The following is a 16,056-nucleotide window of genomic DNA, read 5'->3' as shown; positions in this document are numbered from 1 at the left end:
GGGGCAAACCGGGGTCCGACTTCGTGCACGCCGCACCTTGGAGCACACATCGGAGCGCTCCCAGGTTCGCACCAGCGTTGCGCACCTTTGATGCGCTGCCTTCACTAATTTCCAGAAAAGGCAAAAAAAAACGATATTTTAAAATTTCCGTTCTGAAAGATAGTGAAAAAAACGGAACGCGGGTGCCATCTTGAGCCCTTCCTGGTGCGCACCCCAGGCAAGTTGTGCGCACCAAGGTGCCCACCCTGGCGGAGGTGCGCGCCCGGGGCAATCCGGGCTCCGACTTCGTGCACTGCATGGTGCCCACCAAGGCGCGCAACCCAGCCAAGGTGCCCACCGCAGCGAAGGTGCACGCGAGGTGCGCACGCGAGGTGCACACCCGGGGCAAACCGGGCTCCGACTTCGTGCACGCCGCACCTTGGAGCACACTTCAGAGCGCTCCTTGGTGCGCACCAGGGCGCGCAACCCAGCCGAGGTGCCCACCCCGGCGAAGGTGCACGCGAGGTGCGCACCCGGGGCAAACCGGGCTCCGACTTCGTGCACGCCATGGTGCCCACCGCGGCGAAGGTGCGCACCCGGGGCAAACCGGGCTCCGACTTCGTGCACGCCGCACCTTGGAGCACACTTCGGAGCGCTCCTTGGTGCGCACCATGGTGCCCACCAGGCCGCGCAACCCAGCCAAGGTGTGCGCACCAAGGTGCACGCGAGGTGCGCACCCGGGGCAAACCGGGGTCCGACTTCGTGCACGCCGCACCTTGGAGCACACATCGGGGCGCTCCCGGGTTCGCACCGGCGTTGCGCACCGTGGTGGGCACCTCGGAGCACACCAAGGTGGGCAGCGAGGTGCGCACCTTTGATGCGATGCCTTCACTAATTTCCATAAAAGGCAAAAAAAAAACGAGATTTTAAAATTTCCGTTTTGAAAGATAGTGAGAAAAAGGGAATGCTGGTGCCATCTTGAGCCCGCCCTGGTGCGCAGCCCAGCCAAGGTTTGCGCACCAAGGTGCCCACCCTGGCGAAGGTGCGCGCCCGGGCAATTAACCCAACTTCCAACTTCGCGCGCGCCAGGGTGGGAGCGCACCCAACAACCGGGCCTGGGAAGAGCCAATGCGAGAAACCCCACCAAACTCTCTGACAAAAAAAGAGGGGGCGCTCCAGTAACCCCGCTTCGGAGCGCACCCTGGGCAAACCCAGCCAAGGTGCCCACCCCGGCCAAGGTGCAGGCGAGGTGCGCACCCGGGGCAAACCGGGCTCCGACAACGTGCACGCCGCACCTTGGAGCACACTTCGTAGCGCTCCCGGGTGCGCACCTCAGAGCACACCAAGGTGGGCAGCGAGGTGCGCACCTTTGATGCGCTGCCTTCACTAATTTCCAGAAAAGGCAAAAAAAAAAGGAGATTTTAAAATTTCCGTTTTGAAAGATAGTGAAAAAAACGGAACGCGCGTGCCATCTTGAGCCCGCCCTGGTGCGCAGCCCAGGTAAGGTGCCCACCCTGGCAAAGGTGCGCACCCGGGCAATTAACCCTACTTCCGACTTCGTGCGCGCCAGGGTGGCAACCGGGCCTCGGAAGAGCCAATGCGAGAAACCCCACCAAACGCTCCGACAAAAAAAGAGGCGGCGCTCCAATAACCCCGCTTCGGAGCGCAGCCGGGGCAAACCCAGCCAAGGTGCCCACCCCGACGAAGGTGCACGCGAGGTGCGCACCCGGGGCAAACCGGGCTCCGACAACGTGCACGCAGCACCTTGGAGCACACTTCGAAGCACTCCCGGGTGCCCACCGGCGTTGCGCACCGTGGTGGGCAGCGAGGTGCGCACCTTTGATGCGCTGCCTTCACTAATTTCCAGAAAAAGGCAAAAAAAAATGAGATTTTAAAATTTCCGTTTTGAAAGATAGTGAAAAAAAAGGAACGCGGGTGCCATCTTGAGCCCGCCCTGGTGCGCAGCCCAGGCAAGGCATGCGCACCAAGGTGCCCACCCGAGGTGCACACCCGGGGCAAACCGGGCTCCGACTTCGTGCAGGCCGCACCTTGGAGCACACTTCGGAGCGCTCCTTGGTGCGCACCATGGTGCCCACCAGGGCGCACCCGAGGCAAACCGGGCTCCGACTTCGTGCACGCCGCACCTTGGAGCACACATCGGAGCGCTCCCAGGTTCGCACCAGCGTTGCGCACCTTTGATGCGCTGCCTTCACTAATTTCCAGAAAAGGCAAAAAAAAACGATATTTTAAAATTTCCGTTCTGAAAGATAGTGAAAAAAACGGAACGCGGGTGCCATCTTGAGCCCTTCCTGATGCGCAGCCCAGGCAAGTTGTGCGCACCAAGGTGCCCACCCTGGCGGAGGTGCGCGCCCGGGGCAAACCGGGCTCCGACTTCGTGCACTGCATGGTGCCCACCAAGGCGCGCAACCCAGCCAAGGTGCCCACCGCAGCGAAGGTGCACGCGAGGTGCGCACCCGAGGTGCACACCCGGGGCAAACCGGGCTCCGACTTCGTGCACGCCGCACCTTGGAGCACACTTCAGAGCGCTCCTTGGTACGCACCAGGGCGCGCAACCCAGCCAAGGTGCTCACCCCGGCGAAGGTGCACGCGAGGTGCGCACCCGGGGCAAACCGGGCTCGGACTTCGTGCACGCCGCACCTTGGAGCACACATCGGAGCGCTCCCGGGTTCGCACCAGCATTGCGCACCTTTGATGCGCTGCCTTCACTAATTTCCAGAAAAGGCAAAAAAAAGAAAAAAATGAGATTTTAAAATTTCCGTTTTGAAAGATAGTGAAAAAAACGGAACGCGGGTGCCATCTTGAGCCCGCCCTGGTGTGCAGCCCAGGCAAGTTGTGCGCACCAAGGCACCCACCCTGGCCAAGGTGGGTCACGGGGTGGGTCCTAGGGTGGGTAACGGGGTGGGTACTAAGGTGCGTGCCAAGGTGGGTCATAGGGTGGGTGCCAAGGTGGGCACCAGGGTGGGTGTGCACCAACCCTAGCCAGGGTAGGTCACGGGGTGGTTGTCGGGGTGGGCGTCAAGGAGCCAAGGTGGGTGGCAAGTAGCCAAGTTGCGTGCCAAGGTGGGTGTCGGGGTGGGTGCCAAGGATCCAAGGTGGGTGCCAAGGAACCAAGGTGGGTGTCTGGGTGGGTGCCGAGGTGGGAGCCAGGGTGGGTCCCAAGGTGAGTGCAAAGGTGGGTGCCAGGGTCAAGGTGAGTGCCAATGTGGGTTCCAAGGTGCCAGGGTCAGGGTGAGTGCCAATGTGGGTTCAAAGGTGCTAAGTTGGGTGCGAGGTTGGGTGCGAGGGTGGGTGGGTGCCAAGGTGTGCTAGGTGGAAGCCCGGGTGGGTCGGCATCCCATGGGTGTCGAGTTGGGTGCCTGATGGGTGCTTCTTGTCAAGTTTTAGTCGTCGGGACTCATTTCGAGCCTTAGAGGTCGTTTCTTGTCCGGTTGCCCTGTCTTCGACCTGGGAACCCAATTTTGGTCCTCGGGTCCCATTTTTTTTTGTCTCGCATCCCACTTTTGGCCTGTGGCCTTTTCGGGGTCGATTCTCGTTTTGGGCATCAGAGCATGTTTCTTCTCCTAAAACCCAATATTTGTTTATTAAGTCTCGGAACACATTTTTGTTCTCGTGGACCCATCATGGGTCTTGGAACGCATTTGTGGTCCTTGGGTCCCATTTTGCATCCCGAAACTTGTGTTTTGGTGCTTGATCCCTATTTTGGGTGCCCACCTTGCACCAAGTGCGCACCCGGGGCAAACCGAGCGCCTTGGTGCACCGGGGCAAGATCGAGCGTGCACCCGAGGCGCCCCGAACATGCACCAAGGTGCACTCGGCCCACATGTGAGCGCAGGTCGTTGCGCCCGAGGTGGTGTGTGGGCACCGCGTTGCAGACGGGACACTGCACGCACACGACGCCCCCTCCAGGTGCACGCACGTAGGCCGGGCCGGGTGCACACCCGACGCCCTAGCAAGGTGCGCGCACCCGGGCAGGGCTCACACTTGGCGAATGGGGCGCACTTCGCGAGGGAGGGTGTGCACCTCGACGGGGGTGGGTGGCCGGGGTGGATTCGCACGTGGGTCGCGGTTTGCTAAGTACACACTGCGACAAGCTCATAACGGGTGCGATCATACCAGCGTTAGTGCACCGGATCCCATCAGAACTCCGCAGTTAAGCGCGCTTGGGCCGGAGTAGTACTGGGATGGGTGACCTCCCGGGAAGTCCCGGTGTTGCACCCTTTTTTAGTTTTTCGCCGGGCGTCGCAATGCTATTTGAATAAACCTTTTGCCCGTTTGCGTTCTCGTCGGGGCCGGGCCGGGCCGGGGTGCGCTGCCCGCACTACCGCGCGCGCGGGGGCGACACCGAGCGCGCACCCGAGGCGCCCCGAGCACACAGGCCACGGTGCAACCCGGGCGTTGTGCGCGCACCCCGGTGCGCCCGAGGTGCTGCGCGCGCACCCAGGTGAAATCGGTGTGCACCTCGGCCAGTGCGCGCTCGGTCGAGTCGCGCACGTTGGCCAAGGTGCACGGTGATGTTTCTTACTCTAAGGTTCCGCACCAGACGCCCGGGACAGGTGAGCGAAGCTGGGCGGGGCCGGGTGCGCGGCCGGGGCAGGTGCACGCAGCTGGAGAGAGCTTTGGAGCACACTTCGGAGCGCACCAATGATGCGCTCCATTCAAAAGTTTCCTGAAAAGGCAAAAAAAGTTGAGATTATAGAATTTCCCACTTGAGAGATTGTAAAAAAAAAAAATTTAAAATGAAGGAAACGCGGGTGCCAAGGTGTGCGCAGCCCAGCCAAGGTGTGCGCACCAAGGCGCCCACCCTGGCGAAGGTGCACGCAAGGTGCGCACCCGAGGCAAACCGGACAATTAACCCAACTTTCGACTTCGCGCGCACCTTGGAGCGCACTTCGGAGCGCTCCTTGGTGCGCACCAATCTTGGGCACCTCGGAGTGCACCATGGCGCCCACCAAGGTGCGCACCCGGGGCAAACCGAGCTCCGACTTCGTGCGCACCTTGGAGCACACGAAAGGTGCGCACCATGGCGCCCACCAAGGTGCGCAGCCCAGCCAAGGCGTGCGCATCAAGGTGCGCACCCTGGCGAAGGTGCGCACCCGGGGCAAACCGAGCTCCGACTTCGTGCGCACCTTGGAGCGCACAAAAGGTGCGCAACCCAGCCAAGGTGTGCGCACCCCGGTCAAACCGAGCTCCGAATCGTGCGCACCAGAGGTGCACGCCATCGTGCGCACCTTGGAGCACACTTCGGAGCCCTCCTTGGTGCGCGCCGATGTTGCGCACCTCGGAGCGCACCCGGGGAAAACAATGCAATTAACCCGACTTTCGACTTCGTGGGCACCTCGGAGCGCTCTCGGGTTCGCACCTCGGAGCACACCGAGGTGCGCACCTTTGATGCGCTGCCTTCACCAATTTCCAGAAAAGGCAAGAAAACATTGAGAAGGTGTGCGCACCGAGGTGCCCACCCTGGCGAAGGTGCACGCGAGGTGCGCACCCGGGGCAAACCGGGCTCCGACTTCGTGCACGCCGCACCTTGGAGCACACTTCGGAGCGCTCCTTGGTGCGCACCAGGGCGCGCAACCCAGCCGAGGTGCCCACCCCGGCGAAGGTGCACGCGAGGTGCGCACCCGGGGCAAACCGGGCTCCGACTTCGTGCACGCCATGGTGCCCACCGCGGCGAAGGTGCACGCGAGGTGCGCACCCGGGGCAAACCGGGCTCCGACTTCGTGCACGCCGCACCTTGGAGCACACTTCGGAGCGCTCCTTGGTGCGCACCATGGTGCCCACCAGGGCGCGCAACCCCGCCGAAGGTGCACGCGAGGTGCGCACCCGGGGCAAACCGGGCTCCGACTTCGTGCACGCCGCACCTTGGAGCACACTTCGGAGCGCTCCTTGGTGCGCACCATGGTGCCCACCAGGGCGCGCAACCCCGCCGAAGGTGCACGCGAGGTGCGCACCCGGGGCAAACCGGGCTCCGACTTCGTGCACGCCATGGTGCGCACCGCGGCGAAGGTGCGCACCCGGGGCAAACCGGGCTCCGACTTCGTGCACGCCGCACCTTGGAGCACACTTCGGAGCGCTCCTTGGTGCGCACCAGGGCGCGCAACCCAGCCGAGGTGCCCACCCCGGCGAAGGTGCACGCGAGGTGCGTACCCGGGGCAAACCGGGCTCCGACTTCGTGCACGCCGCACCTTGGAGCACACTTCGGAGCGCTCCTTGGTGCGCACCATGGTGCCCACCAGGCCGCGCAACCCAGCCAAGGTGTGCGCACCAAGGTGCACGCGAGGTGCGCACCCGGGGCAAACCGGGGTCCGACTTCGTGCACGCCGCACCTTGGAGCACACATCGGGGCGCTCCCGGGTTCGCACCGGCGTTGCGCACCGTGGTGGGCACCTCGGAGCACACCAAGGTGGGCAGCGAGGTGCGCACCTTTGATGCGATGCCTTCACTAATTTCCATAAAAGGCAAAAAAAAAACGAGATTTTAAAATTTCCGTTTTGAAAGATAGTGAGAAAAAGGGAATGCTGGTGCCATCTTGAGCCCGCCCTGGTGCGCAGCCCAGCCAAGGTGTGCGCACCAAGGTGCCCACCCTGGCGAAGGTGCGCGCCCGGGCAATTAACCCAACTTCCAACTTCGCGCGCGCCAGGGTGGGAGCGCACCCAACAACCGGGCCTGGGAAGAGCCAATGCGAGAAACCCCACCAAACGCTCTGACAAAAAAAGAGGGGGCGCTCCAGTAACCCCGCTTCGGAGCGCACCCTGGGCAAACCCAGCCAAGGTGCCCACCCCGGCCAAGGTGCAGGCGAGGTGCGCACCCGGGGCAAACCGGGCTCCGACAACGTGCACGCCGCACCTTGGAGCACACTTCGTAGCGCTCCCGGGTGCGCACCTCAGAGCACACCAAGGTGGGCAGCGAGGTGCGCACCTTTGATGCGCTGCCTTCACTAATTTCCAGAAAAGGCAAAAAAAAAAGGAGATTTTAAAATTTCCGTTTTGAAAGATAGTGAAAAAAACGGAACGCGCGTGCCATCTTGAGCCCGCCCTGGTGCGCAGCCCAGGTAAGGTGCCCACCCTGGCAAAGGTGCGCACCCGGGCAATTAACCCTACTTCCGACTTCGTGCGCGCCAGGGTGGCAACCGGGCCTCGGAAGAGCCAATGCGAGAAACCCCACCAAACGCTCCGACAAAAAAAGAGGCGGCGCTCCAATAACCCCGCTTCGGAGCGCAGCCGGGGCAAACCCAGCCAAGGTGCCCACCCCGACGAAGGTGCACGCGAGGTGCGCACCCGGGGCAAACCGGGCTCCGACAACGTGCACGCAGCACCTTGGAGCACACTTCGAAGCACTCCCGGGTGCCCACCGGCGTTGCGCACCGTGGTGGGCAGCGAGGTGCGCACCTTTGATGCGCTGCCTTCACTAATTTCCAGAAAAAGGCAAAAAAAAATGAGATTTTAAAATTTCCGTTTTGAAAGATAGTGAAAAAAAAGGAACGCGGGTGCCATCTTGAGCCCGCCCTGGTGCGCAGCCCAGGCAAGGCATGCGCACCAAGGTGCCCACCCGAGGTGCACACCCGGGGCAAACCGGGCTCCGACTTCGTGCAGGCCGCACCTTGGAGCACACTTCGGAGCGCTCCTTGGTGCGCACCATGGTGCCCACCAGGGCGCGCAACCCAGCCAAGGTCTGCACACCAAGGTGCCCACCCCGGCGAAGGTGCACGCGAGGTGCGCACCCGGGGCAAACCGGGCTCCGACTTCGTGCACGCCATGGTGCCCACCGCGGCGAAGGTGCACGCGAGGTGCGCACCCGGGGCAAACCGGGCTCCGACTTCGTGCACGCCGCACCTTGGAGCACACTTCGGAGCGCTCCTTGGTGCGCACCATGGTGCCCACCAGGGCGCGCAACCCAGCCAAGGTGTGCGCACCAAGGTGCACGCGAGGTGCGCACCCGGGGCAAACCGGGGTCCGACTTCGTGCACGCCGCACCTTGGAGCACACATCGGAGCGCTCCCAGGTTCGCACCAGCGTTGCGCACCTTTGATGCGCTGCCTTCACTAATTTCCAGAAAAGGCAAAAAAAAACGAGATTTTAAAATTTCCGTTCTGAAAGATAGTGAAAAAAACGGAACGCGGGTGCCATCTTGAGCCCTTCCTGGTGCGCACCCCAGGCAAGTTGTGCGCACCAAGGTGCCCACCCTGGCGGAGGTGCGCGCCCGGGGCAATCCGGGCTCCGACTTCGTGCACTGCATGGTGCCCACCAAGGCGCGCAACCCAGCCAAGGTGCCCACCGCAGCGAAGGTGCACGCGAGGTGCGCACGCGAGGTGCACACCCGGGGCAAACCGGGCTCCGACTTCGTGCACGCCGCACCTTGGAGCACACTTCAGAGCGCTCCTTGGTGCGCACCAGGGCGCGCAACCCAGCCGAGGTGCCCACCCCGGCGAAGGTGCACGCGAGGTGCGCACCCGGGGCAAACCGGGCTCCGACTTCGTGCACGCCATGGTGCCCACCGCGGCGAAGGTGCGCACCCGGGGCAAACCGGGCTCCGACTTCGTGCACGCCGCACCTTGGAGCACACTTCGGAGCGCTCCTTGGTGCGCACCATGGTGCCCACCAGGCCGCGCAACCCAGCCAAGGTGTGCGCACCAAGGTGCACGCGAGGTGCGCACCCGGGGCAAACCGGGGTCCGACTTCGTGCACGCCGCACCTTGGAGCACACATCGGGGCGCTCCCGGGTTCGCACCGGCGTTGCGCACCGTGGTGGGCACCTCGGAGCACACCAAGGTGGGCAGCGAGGTGCGCACCTTTGATGCGATGCCTTCACTAATTTCCATAAAAGGCAAAAAAAAAACGAGATTTTAAAATTTCCGTTTTGAAAGATAGTGAGAAAAAGGGAATGCTGGTGCCATCTTGAGCCCGCCCTGGTGCGCAGCCCAGCCAAGGTTTGCGCACCAAGGTGCCCACCCTGGCGAAGGTGCGCGCCCGGGCAATTAACCCAACTTCCAACTTCGCGCGCGCCAGGGTGGGAGCGCACCCAACAACCGGGCCTGGGAAGAGCCAATGCGAGAAACCCCACCAAACTCTCTGACAAAAAAAGAGGGGGCGCTCCAGTAACCCCGCTTCGGAGCGCACCCTGGGCAAACCCAGCCAAGGTGCCCACCCCGGCCAAGGTGCAGGCGAGGTGCGCACCCGGGGCAAACCGGGCTCCGACAACGTGCACGCCGCACCTTGGAGCACACTTCGTAGCGCTCCCGGGTGCGCACCTCAGAGCACACCAAGGTGGGCAGCGAGGTGCGCACCTTTGATGCGCTGCCTTCACTAATTTCCAGAAAAGGCAAAAAAAAAAGGAGATTTTAAAATTTCCGTTTTGAAAGATAGTGAAAAAAACGGAACGCGCGTGCCATCTTGAGCCCGCCCTGGTGCGCAGCCCAGGTAAGGTGCCCACCCTGGCAAAGGTGCGCACCCGGGCAATTAACCCTACTTCCGACTTCGTGCGCGCCAGGGTGGCAACCGGGCCTCGGAAGAGCCAATGCGAGAAACCCCACCAAACGCTCCGACAAAAAAAGAGGCGGCGCTCCAATAACCCCGCTTCGGAGCGCAGCCGGGGCAAACCCAGCCAAGGTGCCCACCCCGACGAAGGTGCACGCGAGGTGCGCACCCGGGGCAAACCGGGCTCCGACAACGTGCACGCAGCACCTTGGAGCACACTTCGAAGCACTCCCGGGTGCCCACCGGCGTTGCGCACCGTGGTGGGCAGCGAGGTGCGCACCTTTGATGCGCTGCCTTCACTAATTTCCAGAAAAAGGCAAAAAAAAATGAGATTTTAAAATTTCCGTTTTGAAAGATAGTGAAAAAAAAGGAACGCGGGTGCCATCTTGAGCCCGCCCTGGTGCGCAGCCCAGGCAAGGCATGCGCACCAAGGTGCCCACCCGAGGTGCACACCCGGGGCAAACCGGGCTCCGACTTCGTGCAGGCCGCACCTTGGAGCACACTTCGGAGCGCTCCTTGGTGCGCACCATGGTGCCCACCAGGGCGCACCCGAGGCAAACCGGGCTCCGACTTCGTGCACGCCGCACCTTGGAGCACACATCGGAGCGCTCCCAGGTTCGCACCAGCGTTGCGCACCTTTGATGCGCTGCCTTCACTAATTTCCAGAAAAGGCAAAAAAAAACGATATTTTAAAATTTCCGTTCTGAAAGATAGTGAAAAAAACGGAACGCGGGTGCCATCTTGAGCCCTTCCTGATGCGCAGCCCAGGCAAGTTGTGCGCACCAAGGTGCCCACCCTGGCGGAGGTGCGCGCCCGGGGCAAACCGGGCTCCGACTTCGTGCACTGCATGGTGCCCACCAAGGCGCGCAACCCAGCCAAGGTGCCCACCGCAGCGAAGGTGCACGCGAGGTGCGCACCCGAGGTGCACACCCGGGGCAAACCGGGCTCCGACTTCGTGCACGCCGCACCTTGGAGCACACTTCAGAGCGCTCCTTGGTACGCACCAGGGCGCGCAACCCAGCCAAGGTGCTCACCCCGGCGAAGGTGCACGCGAGGTGCGCACCCGGGGCAAACCGGGCTCGGACTTCGTGCACGCCGCACCTTGGAGCACACATCGGAGCGCTCCCGGGTTCGCACCAGCATTGCGCACCTTTGATGCGCTGCCTTCACTAATTTCCAGAAAAGGCAAAAAAAAGAAAAAAATGAGATTTTAAAATTTCCGTTTTGAAAGATAGTGAAAAAAACGGAACGCGGGTGCCATCTTGAGCCCGCCCTGGTGTGCAGCCCAGGCAAGTTGTGCGCACCAAGGCACCCACCCTGGCCAAGGTGGGTCACGGGGTGGGTCCTAGGGTGGGTAACGGGGTGGGTACTAAGGTGCGTGCCAAGGTGGGTCATAGGGTGGGTGCCAAGGTGGGCACCAGGGTGGGTGTGCACCAACCCTAGCCAGGGTAGGTCACGGGGTGGTTGTCGGGGTGGGCGTCAAGGAGCCAAGGTGGGTGGCAAGTAGCCAAGTTGCGTGCCAAGGTGGGTGTCGGGGTGGGTGCCAAGGATCCAAGGTGGGTGCCAAGGAACCAAGGTGGGTGTCTGGGTGGGTGCCGAGGTGGGAGCCAGGGTGGGTCCCAAGGTGAGTGCAAAGGTGGGTGCCAGGGTCAAGGTGAGTGCCAATGTGGGTTCCAAGGTGCCAGGGTCAGGGTGAGTGCCAATGTGGGTTCAAAGGTGCTAAGTTGGGTGCGAGGTTGGGTGCGAGGGTGGGTGGGTGCCAAGGTGTGCTAGGTGGAAGCCCGGGTGGGTCGGCATCCCATGGGTGTCGAGTTGGGTGCCTGATGGGTGCTTCTTGTCAAGTTTTAGTCGTCGGGACTCATTTCGAGCCTTAGAGGTCGTTTCTTGTCCGGTTGCCCTGTCTTCGACCTGGGAACCCAATTTTGGTCCTCGGGTCCCATTTTTTTTTGTCTCGCATCCCACTTTTGGCCTGTGGCCTTTTCGGGGTCGATTCTCGTTTTGGGCATCAGAGCATGTTTCTTCTCCTAAAACCCAATATTTGTTTATTAAGTCTCGGAACACATTTTTGTTCTCGTGGACCCATCATGGGTCTTGGAACGCATTTGTGGTCCTTGGGTCCCATTTTGCATCCCGAAACTTGTGTTTTGGTGCTTGATCCCTATTTTGGGTGCCCACCTTGCACCAAGTGCGCACCCGGGGCAAACCGAGCGCCTTGGTGCACCGGGGCAAGATCGAGCGTGCACCCGAGGCGCCCCGAACATGCACCAAGGTGCACTCGGCCCACATGTGAGCGCAGGTCGTTGCGCCCGAGGTGGTGTGTGGGCACCGCGTTGCAGACGGGACACTGCACGCACACGACGCCCCCTCCAGGTGCACGCACGTAGGCCGGGCCGGGTGCACACCCGACGCCCTAGCAAGGTGCGCGCACCCGGGCAGGGCTCACACTTGGCGAACGGGGCGCACTTCGCGAGGGAGGGTGTGCACCTCGACGGGGGTGGGTGGCCGGGGTGGATTCGCACGTGGGTCGCGGTTTGCTAAGTACACACTGCGACAAGCTCATAACGGGTGCGATCATACCAGCGTTAGTGCACCGGATCCCATCAGAACTCCGCAGTTAAGCGCGCTTGGGCCGGAGTAGTACTGGGATGGGTGACCTCCCGGGAAGTCCCGGTGTTGCACCCTTTTTTAGTTTTTCGCCGGGCGTCGCAATGCTATTTGAATAAACCTTTTGCCCGTTTGCGTTCTCGTCGGGGCCGGGCCGGGCCGGGGTGCGCTGCCCGCACTACCGCGCGCGCGGGGGCGACACCGAGCGCGCACCCGAGGCGCCCCAAGCACACAGGCCACGGTGCAACCCGGGCGTTGTGCGCGCACCCCGGTGCGCCCGAGGTGCTGCGCGCGCACCCAGGTGAAATCGGTGTGCACCTCGGCCAGTGCGCGCTCGGTCGAGTCGCGCACGTTGGCCAAGGTGCACGGTGATGTTTCTTACTCTAAGGTTCCGCACCAGACGCCCGGGACAGGTGAGCGAAGCTGGGCGGGGCCGGGTGCGCGGCCGGGGCAGGTGCACGCAGCTGGAGAGAGCTTTGGAGCACACTTCGGAGCGCACCAATGATGCGCTCCATTCAAAAGTTTCCTGAAAAGGCAAAAAAAGTTGAGATTATAGAATTTCCCACTTGAGAGATTGTAAAAAAAAAAAATTTAAAATGAAGGAAACGCGGGTGCCAAGGTGTGCGCAGCCCAGCCAAGGTGTGCGCACCAAGGCGCCCACCCTGGCGAAGGTGCACGCAAGGTGCGCACCCGAGGCAAACCGGACAATTAACCCAACTTTCGACTTCGCGCGCACCTTGGAGCGCACTTCGGAGCGCTCCTTGGTGCGCACCAATCTTGGGCACCTCGGAGTGCACCATGGCGCCCACCAAGGTGCGCACCCGGGGCAAACCGAGCTCCGACTTCGTGCGCACCTTGGAGCGCACGAAAGGTGCGCACCATGGCGCCCACCAAGGTGCGCAGCCCAGCCAAGGCGTGCGCATCAAGGTGCGCACCCTGGCGAAGGTGCGCACCCGGGGCAAACCGAGCTCCGACTTCGTGCGCACCTTGGAGCGCACAAAAGGTGCGCAACCCAGCCAAGGTGTGCGCACCCCGGTCAAACCGAGCTCCGAATCGTGCGCACCAGAGGTGCACGCCATCGTGCGCACCTTGGAGCACACTTCGGAGCCCTCCTTGGTGCGCGCCGATGTTGCGCACCTCGGAGCGCACCCGGGGAAAACAATGCAATTAACCCGACTTTCGACTTCGTGGGCACCTCGGAGCGCTCTCGGGTTCGCACCTCGGAGCACACCGAGGTGCGCACCTTTGATGCGCTGCCTTCACCAATTTCCAGAAAAGGCAAGAAAACATTGAGAAGGTGTGCGCACCGAGGTGCCCACCCTGGCGAAGGTGCACGCGAGGTGCGCACCCGGGGCAAACCGGGCTCCGACTTCGTGCACGCCGCACCTTGGAGCACACTTCGGAGCGCTCCTTGGTGCGCACCAGGGCGCGCAACCCAGCCGAGGTGCCCACCCCGGCGAAGGTGCACGCGAGGTGCGCACCCGGGGCAAACCGGGCTCCGACTTCGTGCACGCCATGGTGCCCACCGCGGCGAAGGTGCACGCGAGGTGCGCACCCGGGGCAAACCGGGCTCCGACTTCGTGCACGCCGCACCTTGGAGCACACTTCGGAGCGCTCCTTGGTGCGCACCATGGTGCCCACCAGGGCGCGCAACCCCGCCGAAGGTGCACGCGAGGTGCGCACCCGGGGCAAACCGGGCTCCGACTTCGTGCACGCCGCACCTTGGAGCACACTTCGGAGCGCTCCTTGGTGCGCACCATGGTGCCCACCAGGGCGCGCAACCCCGCCGAAGGTGCACGCGAGGTGCGCACCCGGGGCAAACCGGGCTCCGACTTCGTGCACGCCATGGTGCGCACCGCGGCGAAGGTGCGCACCCGGGGCAAACCGGGCTCCGACTTCGTGCACGCCGCACCTTGGAGCACACTTCGGAGCGCTCCTTGGTGCGCACCAGGGCGCGCAACCCAGCCGAGGTGCCCACCCCGGCGAAGGTGCACGCGAGGTGCGTACCCGGGGCAAACCGGGCTCCGACTTCGTGCACGCCGCACCTTGGAGCACACTTCGGAGCGCTCCTTGGTGCGCACCATGGTGCCCACCAGGCCGCGCAACCCAGCCAAGGTGTGCGCACCAAGGTGCACGCGAGGTGCGCACCCGGGGCAAACCGGGGTCCGACTTCGTGCACGCCGCACCTTGGAGCACACATCGGGGCGCTCCCGGGTTCGCACCGGCGTTGCGCACCGTGGTGGGCACCTCGGAGCACACCAAGGTGGGCAGCGAGGTGCGCACCTTTGATGCGATGCCTTCACTAATTTCCATAAAAGGCAAAAAAAAAACGAGATTTTAAAATTTCCGTTTTGAAAGATAGTGAGAAAAAGGGAATGCTGGTGCCATCTTGAGCCCGCCCTGGTGCGCAGCCCAGCCAAGGTGTGCGCACCAAGGTGCCCACCCTGGCGAAGGTGCGCGCCCGGGCAATTAACCCAACTTCCAACTTCGCGCGCGCCAGGGTGGGAGCGCACCCAACAACCGGGCCTGGGAAGAGCCAATGCGAGAAACCCCACCAAACGCTCTGACAAAAAAAGAGGGGGCGCTCCAGTAACCCCGCTTCGGAGCGCACCCTGGGCAAACCCAGCCAAGGTGCCCACCCCGGCCAAGGTGCAGGCGAGGTGCGCACCCGGGGCAAACCGGGCTCCGACAACGTGCACGCCGCACCTTGGAGCACACTTCGTAGCGCTCCCGGGTGCGCACCTCAGAGCACACCAAGGTGGGCAGCGAGGTGCGCACCTTTGATGCGCTGCCTTCACTAATTTCCAGAAAAGGCAAAAAAAAAAGGAGATTTTAAAATTTCCGTTTTGAAAGATAGTGAAAAAAACGGAACGCGCGTGCCATCTTGAGCCCGCCCTGGTGCGCAGCCCAGGTAAGGTGCCCACCCTGGCAAAGGTGCGCACCCGGGCAATTAACCCTACTTCCGACTTCGTGCGCGCCAGGGTGGCAACCGGGCCTCGGAAGAGCCAATGCGAGAAACCCCACCAAACGCTCCGACAAAAAAAGAGGCGGCGCTCCAATAACCCCGCTTCGGAGCGCAGCCGGGGCAAACCCAGCCAAGGTGCCCACCCCGACGAAGGTGCACGCGAGGTGCGCACCCGGGGCAAACCGGGCTCCGACAACGTGCACGCAGCACCTTGGAGCACACTTCGAAGCACTCCCGGGTGCCCACCGGCGTTGCGCACCGTGGTGGGCAGCGAGGTGCGCACCTTTGATGCGCTGCCTTCACTAATTTCCAGAAAAAGGCAAAAAAAAATGAGATTTTAAAATTTCCGTTTTGAAAGATAGTGAAAAAAAAGGAACGTGGGTGCCATCTTGAGCCCGCCCTGGTGCGCAGCCCAGGCAAGGCATGCGCACCAAGGTGCCCACCCGAGGTGCACACCCGGGGCAAACCGGGCTCCGACTTCGTGCAGGCCGCACCTTGGAGCACACTTCGGAGCGCTCCTTGGTGCGCACCATGGTGCCCACCAGGGCGCGCAACCCAGCCAAGGTCTGCACACCAAGGTGCCCACCCCGGCGAAGGTGCACGCGAGGTGCGCACCCGGGGCAAACCGGGCTCCGACTTCGTGCACGCCATGGTGCCCACCGCGGCGAAGGTGCACGCGAGGTGCGCACCCGGGGCAAACCGGGCTCCGACTTCGTGCACGCCGCACCTTGGAGCACACTTCGGAGCGCTCCTTGGTGCGCACCATGGTGCCCACCAGGGCGCGCAACCCAGCCAAGGTGTGCGCACCAAGGTGCACGCGAGGTGCGCACCCGGGGCAAACCGGGGTCCGACTTCGTGCACGCCGCACCTTGGAGCACACATCGGAGCGCTCCCAGGTTCGCACCAGCGTTGCGCACCTTTGATGCGCTGCCTTCACTAATTTCCAGAAAAGGCAAAAAAAAACGAGATTTTAAAATTTCCGTTCTGAAAGATAGTGAAAAAAACGGAACGCGG

General features: G+C 62.7%; 2 non-coding genes across 2 annotated transcripts; both read left to right on the top strand.

Annotated features, from left to right (window-relative positions):
* The first annotated feature begins 4,099 nt into the window (after window positions 1-4,099).
* Window positions 4,100-4,218, top strand: LOC131860830 (5S ribosomal RNA). Its single transcript, XR_009359923.1, has one exon. It is a non-coding gene; the product is annotated as a 5S ribosomal RNA (ribosomal RNA).
* A 7,818-nt stretch (window positions 4,219-12,036) lies between these two features.
* LOC131860826 (5S ribosomal RNA) lies at window positions 12,037-12,155 on the top strand. Its single transcript, XR_009359919.1, has one exon. It is a non-coding gene; the product is annotated as a 5S ribosomal RNA (ribosomal RNA).
* The last annotated feature ends 3,901 nt before the right edge of the window (window positions 12,156-16,056 follow it).

Source organism: Cryptomeria japonica, unplaced genomic scaffold, assembly GCF_030272615.1.
Source record: "Cryptomeria japonica unplaced genomic scaffold, Sugi_1.0 HiC_scaffold_15, whole genome shotgun sequence".
Classification (NCBI taxonomy): Eukaryota; Viridiplantae; Streptophyta; class Pinopsida; order Cupressales; family Cupressaceae; genus Cryptomeria; species Cryptomeria japonica.
The sequence above is the reverse complement of the archived record's forward strand: the minus strand, read 5'-3'. Positions and strand labels throughout refer to the sequence as shown.